This window comes from Canis lupus, chromosome 11, assembly GCF_011100685.1.
Source record: "Canis lupus familiaris isolate Mischka breed German Shepherd chromosome 11, alternate assembly UU_Cfam_GSD_1.0, whole genome shotgun sequence".
NCBI classification, from domain to species: Eukaryota; Metazoa; Chordata; class Mammalia; order Carnivora; family Canidae; genus Canis; species Canis lupus.
Genome location: NC_049232.1, coordinates 9,776,373 through 9,785,377, shown reverse-complemented (window position 1 = coordinate 9,785,377; position 9,005 = coordinate 9,776,373). Strand labels below are relative to the sequence as shown.

Sequence of the window (9,005 nt, the reverse complement as noted above, 5' to 3'; positions counted from 1 at the left end):
AGATTCTAGAGATATTAAAAGAATAATAAAGGAATATTAAGAACAACTTTCTCTAATACAAAAATTTAGGTGAAATGGATAAATTCCTTATAAAACACAAACTTTTTTTTTTTTGAGAAAAAACAAATATAACATCCAAATATCCCCGTATCTATTAAAGATACTGATTTATAGTTAAAATCTACCAACAAGAAAAAATCCAGACCCAGATCACTTTACTGGTGAATTCTATCAAATAGTTAAAGAAAAAACAGTATCAATTCTCACATACACAGACACACACAAATTATAGAAAAGGAAATATTTCCCAACTCATTTATGAGTATAGCATCAACTTGATATCAAAACCAAAATATAAAGGCAGAAAAAAACACCACAAACCAATTTTCATGATGTATATAGATGTAAAAATTCCTTACAAAATGTTACTAACTAGAATCCAAGTTGTTTTTTAAAAAGATAATATACTATAACCAAGTAGGCTTTATGATACAAATACAATCTTGGATTAATTTTCAAATATCAATCTATACAATTTAGCAACTGATATAGTAAGAAAAAATACTTATATTTCAATACATGCAGAAAGAGCATTTGACAAAATGCAAGATGCATTAATGATAAAAACTCTCAACAAATTATGAATAGTAGGTAATATCCTCAAGCTGATAAAAAGCATCCCTAAAAAAATCCTACACTACTGTCAGACTTAACAGTGAAAGTGGTTGCTTTCGCCTTAAGATTGTGAATGAGGCAAGGATCTTCTTTATTACCACTTCTATTCAATAACTGGAGGTCAGAACCAATATAATACAACAAAAAATAACTTAAAAGTTCATAGATAATGAAAAGAAAAAAAACTGTTTCTGCTTAGAGAAGATATGATTATTTATGTAGATACCAACAGAGAATCCACAAAACGACTACTAAAAGTAGTTAAGTGAATTTAGCAAGGTCATGGAATGCAAGTTTACACATTGATAAGAAAGCAAATGAGAAATGAAACTTAAAAACCAACTCCACACACAATGACAACGAAAAACAATAGAATACATAATGATCAAACAGAAGATACATGGATGTATACACTAAAAAATAAAACATACTATTGAGCAAAAATAAAAATAACCTAAGTAAACAGTTATACATCATGCTGACATGTCATAAGCCTCAATATTGCTTAAAAAGCCAACTTAGCCAAGTTGATATTTAGATTCAGTATAATCCAAATCAGAATTTCAGCAGTAGCAGTATTTTTGTGTGTGTAGAAAATCACAAATTGTTTTAAAATTTTTATAAAAATGCAAGAGATCTAGAATAACCAAAGATATTTTAAGATAGAAGAATGAAGTGCAAGGAATTACCCTTCCTGATATCATGACTAACTATAAAACAACAGTAACCAATCTATTTGGGTACTGCCAAAGAGATAAATATACCATTAATAGAACAGAACAGAAGGTTCACAAACAGTTCCGTGAATATATATGTTCAAATAATGTGAAAATAATGTGTCAATGCAATTCAATGGGGAAATAAAAGTTTTTTCAACAAATGATACAGGATCAACTGGTTACCTCATGGTACCTCATGGTTACCATGACAGACACAAGAAAAGCTAAAATTAGAAAGACTGACTATAACAAGTGTTGAGGAGATGAGCAACAACTAGAACTTTCATGCACTACCAGTGGGAATTAAAACTGTACAACTTACCATCATGGACTGAATGTCTATCTTCCTCCAAAATTCATATGATAAAATCCTAACCTGCAATATGATGGTAATAGGAGGTGGGGCTTCTAGGAGATGATTAGATCATGAGATGATTAGTGCCTTCATAAATGAGATCAATGCCCTTCTAAAAGGGACCCAGGCCAGCTCTCCACTACTCTTTCTACCATGTGAGGATAAAAGGATAGACATTGTGCAACCCAGATGAGGGTAGTCACCAGAACACAGCCTTACTGGCATCTTGATCTTGGACTTCTAGCCTCCAGAAATGTGATACATAAATGTCTGTTTATAAGTAACTCAGTCTATAGTACTTTGTTATAGCTGCCTCAACTGACTAAGCCAACTACTCTGGAAAGTTTTTTTAAGTTCCTGAGAAAGTTAAATAGTTGCTCAGCCATTCCACACCTCAGTATTTACTGAAGAGACACAAAACCAGAGGTCCAAACAGACACATGAATATTTACACCAGTTTTATTGGAATGGCCAAAAACTGGCAACAAATCAAGCAGTCATCAGCAGAAGGGATAAACATACAGTAGTAAAAATGTGTACAATGAAATAGTAAACAGCAAAAGTGAACTACTGACACAAAATGTATAAATCTCAAAATACACTTAGTGAAAGGAACCAAACAAAAGGAGTATACATGATTCCATGTATCTAAAATTCTAGAAAGTGAAAACTAATTTATAGTCACATAACATGTGACTATGTGTTTTTTTTCTTTTTTTTATTCCTTTCTTTCAAGAGGGGCCATGCCTCATCTATCCCATATAGTTAAAAATGGCCAAATCTGAGACTCACCATATTTTTGAAGGTGAGGTACTAGGGCCACAGAAGCCAGGTGACATCACTAAGTGGCAATCAGGAGTCAGCATTTTTACTACCTAATCCCCATGTGAAAACACTTGCCCCTCATCCTTCCGACTAACCTCCCCAGGCTGTCTTTTAAGAAAAGAGCGTTCTGCAGTGTAAGCCACTCGTTTCTTCATTTTCCACAAGGCTAGGTTACAGCCAGCCAGAATTTTAGTACAAGGACTTTCCCATTCTTGAAGTGGTGTGTTAAGTCAAACCACCACAGGTCAGGTTCTGTTCTGTTTTTCTCTGTTGAGGTGATTTCCCAAAAGCCTGGCTACTCTGCCCTGGATGGACACCTGTTCTGTGTGGCCCTCGGGCTGGGAAGCCCTGAATATGGTAACTGCTCTCACACAGGTGAGTTCATGGGCGGAGCCGAGGGAGAGCCAGCTGTGAAAGTAGCGTGACATTGAACAGGTCTGAAAAGCAGCACGGGAATAGCAGTCCTATTTGAATTGTTCAGGTTAAAATATTCATGTTCAGAGTAACGTTGACAGGAGAGGGACATGCCCGAACAAAGGCATGAAATAAAGAACAGATTACAAATGGACACAAGGAAAATTTTGAGGTTATAGATGCATTCATTATCTTGATTGTCATGGTGTCATACATATGTCAAACCATCAAATTATAGAATTTTAAAATGTGCAGTTCACTGAAACATCAATTTTACCTTAATAAAGTTGTAAAAAAAAAAAACAGTAAAAGGATAAAACTAAAAATTTAAAGGATACTTTTCAGCCTAGATTTCTCTGTTGAGCTAAATATCCAGGCAAGTTTAAAGGTATAAAGATAGTTTGTATTAGACAAGTTTTCCAACAGAGTAATGATATTAACTCATTTTTAAAGCATACATAGCATTTGCTACTAATGCTACTGATAGATATCTAACTTCTGATGAAGCCTTTAGAAAGTATCAAAAGTAATATGCACAGAATATATCACTATTAGCAGACATCATTTCTGTCAGGTAAAGAGAAAGTTCTGCTTACATATCTGTATCCCAAAACATGAACCCATGTGCAGGTAGTGGAGATGGGAGATGTGAATTCACAAAGCCCTGCTCAGTGCTTATCTCCATGCCCCTCCCATGACTTCATTACTGAGAACCTCCATACTTCACCCATAACTAAGCATCACTACACAGGTCACCTTCTTTCGTTCCAAACACAAAAAAGATTGACAGGTTTTTGCTCTTTTCTTTTTCTTATTAACTTGATTGTTTGGGAGAGATGTTTCCAGGTTCCCTTTGCTTAAGTTTATTAACTGCTTCACTTTTCAAAAGAAATAGTTTCAATGAATGAAGGAATGAATGAATTTAAAGGCCTCAAGTTAATTTTATTACATAGGCTATTTGTCACTTAAGTTCTCTATTATCCAGTAACTCTGGATGGTCACAAAAAGATTTCAGCAATTTCCTTTAATGTTTTCTGTAAAATTTCTAAATACTTCTTTTTAAAAATACAGACACATCAAAAGCTTATCTTTATCTGCTTTGAGCTTTAAAAGATATTAATTTATTCTTTGCCAGAGGAAAGGAAATATGTGCAGAGTGGACAGTTGTTACCCTCCAATGACAATGCTATAGAGGATCATACTACTATACTGATTAACAGTAATTAAGTTATTTGAGAAACTGACTGCAGTTATTTGTTCTAAAATCAGCATAGAACTAAACTGCTAATTATTTCCACTATGCCTAACAGCAATCCAAAGGCTCTAACTGCAATCAAAGAGTATATGTAATGAACTTGCAAAGAGACACTTCTATGATGCATACTAAATGCAATGGAAATGTAAGCATTGGAAACATTAAAAAATTAACAAAGAGAACATTAGCAAGTTAAGGGTCTCCACACTTGCTGATTTTCACATTACACATTTGTCAGATTTGAGAAATAAAATGAGTATTGCTTAGCTATGCAGCAGCAATTGAGGAACTTGAAAGGAGCACATAAATCTGTGATGGACACGAAACTCAATGAAATACATTATTGAATATTATTGTGAGATGAGTTCTAATTAGTAACATTAAGAGGCACTAATTACAAGAACTGATGGGTAAGTACAAAGTTCTAGACTTTTCTTAAGAGCTGTTGATAAATCCACATTGTTTCCATGCTTCTTTTAATAAGCCAGGAAATTATGACAGGCACAGGTTTAAGGAAAGAGCAGGATCTGGAGTCACATGACACTGGAAATTCTAGCTTAGCTGTACATTTACTTACTGTGTGATATAAGGTAAGTTACTTACCCTCTCAGAGTCTTGGGTTTTTTTCTCTCATACAAAATAGGAATAATAATAGTACCTGCCCTCATTGGACTGTAATAAAGACTAAATGAAATAATATGCATGTGAGATACTTTACACAATGCTTGAGACACAGGGCTAATAAGTGGTACCTGCCATTATGAATTTACATTCTTGTGGTTTTTTTCAAATTGCAGAAATACTGCTGAGCCAGGAAGATGACTAGACTTTCTAGGTCCACTTCATACTCTGCAATACTGAAATATTTAAGATATGAAGGATCAGACAACTATTTTTGTCATTTAAATGCATTAAGAAAAATTATTATTTCTTATACTTTTTTGCAGTCCAATAGCCACAACACTTTGCACAAATTAAATGCTCAGTAAACTGGGGTGGGTTTTATTCCAAACAAATCATAATTCAATCTGGTCTCTATAAGCAAATATTTCTCCACAATTTATAACTCTTTTACAAAGAAAATATGCAGAGGACACTGCAAAAATATATTTTACAGTTATCTCAGGAATTTACTAGAAATTCAGAAATGCAAAGAAAGGTTGGAGATTCTATCATACTATCTAAGTATAAATACACGTTTAGATATTATAAAACATTCTAGATTTCTCCATCTTCTTCATACTCACATCCAGTCCCTGTAAGTTCTCAGACTCCACCCCTGCTCTTTAACCCCAACACCACTTCCCAGGTCAGAAGCCATGATTTCTCACCTAGATTTCCAGACTGGCCTTCTATCTCTCTTCCCTCTCCCATTTCTCTCTCCCATATCAATTTTATACATGGCAGCTGGTGTCATCTTTCCAAAATGCATGTCACTTCTCTCCTTAAAACTCTAGGGGCAGCCATTTCCTTCAGATAAAACTCCCAAGATATTAGCATGGACATAAAGCCTTCCCGGTGAGCTGCTCTGTAGTTATATCTTCAAACATATCCAACTGCCACTCTCCCACTCCCTGCCCCAAATACAAATGCATCCCCAGTTAGAATAAACTGCCTTAATTCCTCAAGCACACCATTCTTTCTAGCACATTCATTTCCTCCATCTGGAGCACTCTTTTTCTTCTTCGTCATCTGGTTAACTCCCACACATCTTTTAGGTCTAGGCTAAAGTCACTTCTTTTTTAAAAAATCTCTCCAGATTCCCTAAATTTGGATCAGGTCCTTTCTTACAAATGAAAATAGTAACCTACATTTCATTTATTCTCTCAAGAATTGTTGAGTGCCTACAGCGCTCTGTTCTAGGCATTGAGATTCAGTAATACAGATAAAGCCCAAGCTCCCCAAGAATTTATGTCATAATGGAGTAGGCAGAAAATTTAATAATAATTAACATCTATTAATGTTAATACATATAATATATCACGTAAGAATAAGTGCCTTGGAGAAAAAAGAAATTAGAATAAGGGGAATAGGATGTGTCAAATCAAGATGCGATATTTTCTTTTTTTTAATTTTTTTTAAAATTTATTTATGATAGTCACAAAGAGAGAAAAAGAGAGAGGCAGAGACATAGGCAGAGGGAGAGGCAGGCTCCATGCACCGGGAGCCCGATGTGGGATTCGATCCCAGGTCTCCAGGATCACGCCCTGGGCCAAAGGCAGGCGCCAAACTGCTGCGCCACCCAGGGATCCCAAGATGTGATATTTTCTGATGGGATGTCAGGGAACGTAGTTCATAGAGAAGATGGCATTTGAACACAGACTTGAAAGAAATGAGGGCATGAGCAAAGTGAAAGAAAGGGAGCCACACACAGTGAAAAGATCATATGGCAAGGCCCTCAGATGGTCAAGAGTTTAGCTGCTTGTCCTACTTAAAGAATTGATTGATTGATTGATTTGAGAGAGAAAGCATGTGGATGTGGGGAGGAGCAGAGAGAGAGAGGGACAAGCAGACCCCCTACAGAGCCCAACAATGGGACTCTGAGGTCATGACTTGAGCTGAAATTAAGAATCAGACACTTAACCCACTGAGCCACCCAGGCACCCCACAGCTTGCCCTACTGAAGGGACAGCAAGAAAGCTAGTAAGGCTGAAGTAGAGTAAGGAAAAGAGGAGAGGTGAGGTTAGTGAGCAAATGGGGCCTCGGAAGCAAGCATTGCAAGGCCTTTAGTTACTTCACTACATGAGATGGAAAGCCAAAGGAAGCTTTGAGGAAAGCATATGCAGGCTACCTACCCAAATTTGTGTGCTAAGAGTAAAGCACAGGGGCAGCTGTCAAAGCAGGATGTAATCCACAGGATGAGGGGTGATGGTGGCTTAGACTTGACTCCAAATAGCAAGGAGTGTCAAATTTCGGGTATATTTTGAAGGTAGGACCAACAGAATCTATAACAGATGGGATGTAAAAGACAAAAATCAAGAATGCCTCCAAGTTTTTTTAAATTTTTTTAATCTAAGTAACTAGATGAGTGCTACTAACATCAGGAGAAGTACAAAAGAAGAAAGAAGCATGGGAAAGACACAGAAAGTAAAGCAGCATACACTAGAATCATTCAAGTGATGACGTCATTTAAGCAGGTGTATAACCAATCTGCCGTTTGGGAGAAGGCAGGAAAGATTCAGAATGTAGGTATTCATGGGTGAGTCACTGACACCCTCAATAAGACGCCAAGGGCGCGAGAAGAAGCCAAACAGATGAAGCCCCAGGACCAAGTTCTCATTTGGGAAGATGGAGAAAAACTAGCAAAAGAAACTGAAATGAGGCGGCGGCACCGCCCGGGCCCGAGTGGGCTTGTGGGTCGGTGGGTCTGTGCGGCGCGGGGCGGCGGCGGCGGGGGGTGCGGGGGCGGCGGGGGCGGCGGGGGACGCGGGGGGCGCGGGGGCGGCGGGGTCGCGGGGTCGCGGGGGGGCGCGGAGGGCGCGGGAAGAATGTTCTTGGAGGCATGCGCTGGGATACCGGCCAAGAGGACCTAAAGGATCATTTTACCAAATTTGGGGAGGTCGTTGACTGTCCCATAAAATCGGACCCACACACTGGCCGGCCAAGAGGGGTTGGGTTTATCGTCTTCAAAGATGCGGCCAGTGTGGAGAAGGTCCTAGAGCAGAAGGAACACAGGCTGCCTGGCCGCGTCGCTGACCCCAAGAAGGCCATGGCCATGGAAAAGGACCCGGTAAAGAAAATCGTTTGTAGGGGGTCTGAATCCCGGAGCCACTGAGGAGAAGGTCAGAGAATACTTCGGCGAGTTTGGGGAGATCGAGGCCATTGAGCTTCCAAAGGATCCAAAGTCGAATAAAAGACGAGGTTTTGTCTCCGTCACCTTTAAAGAAGAAGGACCTGTGAAGAAGGTTCTGGAGAAAAGGTCCCGTACCATCAGCGGAAGCAAGTGTGCAATCCAGGGGGCCCACGCGGAGGGCTGTGCGCAGCCTCGGGCGGCTCTGGGGGCCGTGGGAACCGCAGCCCAGGACCCGGCGGCGGCGCTGGGGCGCGGCGGAGGCCAGAGTCCAGGCACCGGGAACCAGGGCGACGGCCACCCGCGGGGCCGCGGCCCGGCTACAAGCGCAGGCTACAAGCGCAGTCGGGGTAGTCCGCACGGCGGGAGAGCAGCCCCGCGGCCACCGCGACGCCTACAAGCCATACTGAGGCTTCTTCGTGCAGCAGGACGCCCAACGGACGTCGGGACGCTTTGGTTGGGTATCGAGCAAACACAGTTCGGTACCAAATCCAACTTGGCGTACTTCCTGTGGCCTGGCCCATGTGCATCTATCCCATGGGCATCTTATTTAAATCTCCCCCCTGGAAATCAACCTCCTGCTGACTATTTCCAGAGCTCTAGTTGTAGGCAGCATCATGGGCTCATTTTACTCCCGGGTTCCCAGAGCCAGATTGGAGGGTCTGCTTCCTGCTGCCGCGCTGCAGCCTGCACCTGTGGACCCTGGTTGTAAAGAGTAAACTGTATCCTAGAAAACCAGTGTCACCTTTTTTTCACCTTTTAGTTTTATATTATTTGTGTCATACATTTCCTGTTAATGGAAGTGTTAATTTTACTGTACTTTTTTGGTACCTTTTGGGGATCTAATGTATTGTAAGGTATTTTACACGTGTCCTGATTTTGCCACGGCCTGGATATTGAAGCTATCCAAGCTTTTGAAATAAAAATTTAACCCCCCCCCCAAAAAAAAAAACTGAAAAGACAGGAGTGAAA

The 9,005-nt window shown here is 39.7% G+C and overlaps 1 pseudogene; it reads left to right on the top strand.

Moving 5' to 3' along the window:
* Positions 1 to 7,710: 7,710 nt before the first annotated feature.
* Positions 7,711 to 8,443, top strand: LOC119874007 (annotated as a pseudogene).
* Positions 8,444 to 9,005: the final 562 nt, after the last annotated feature.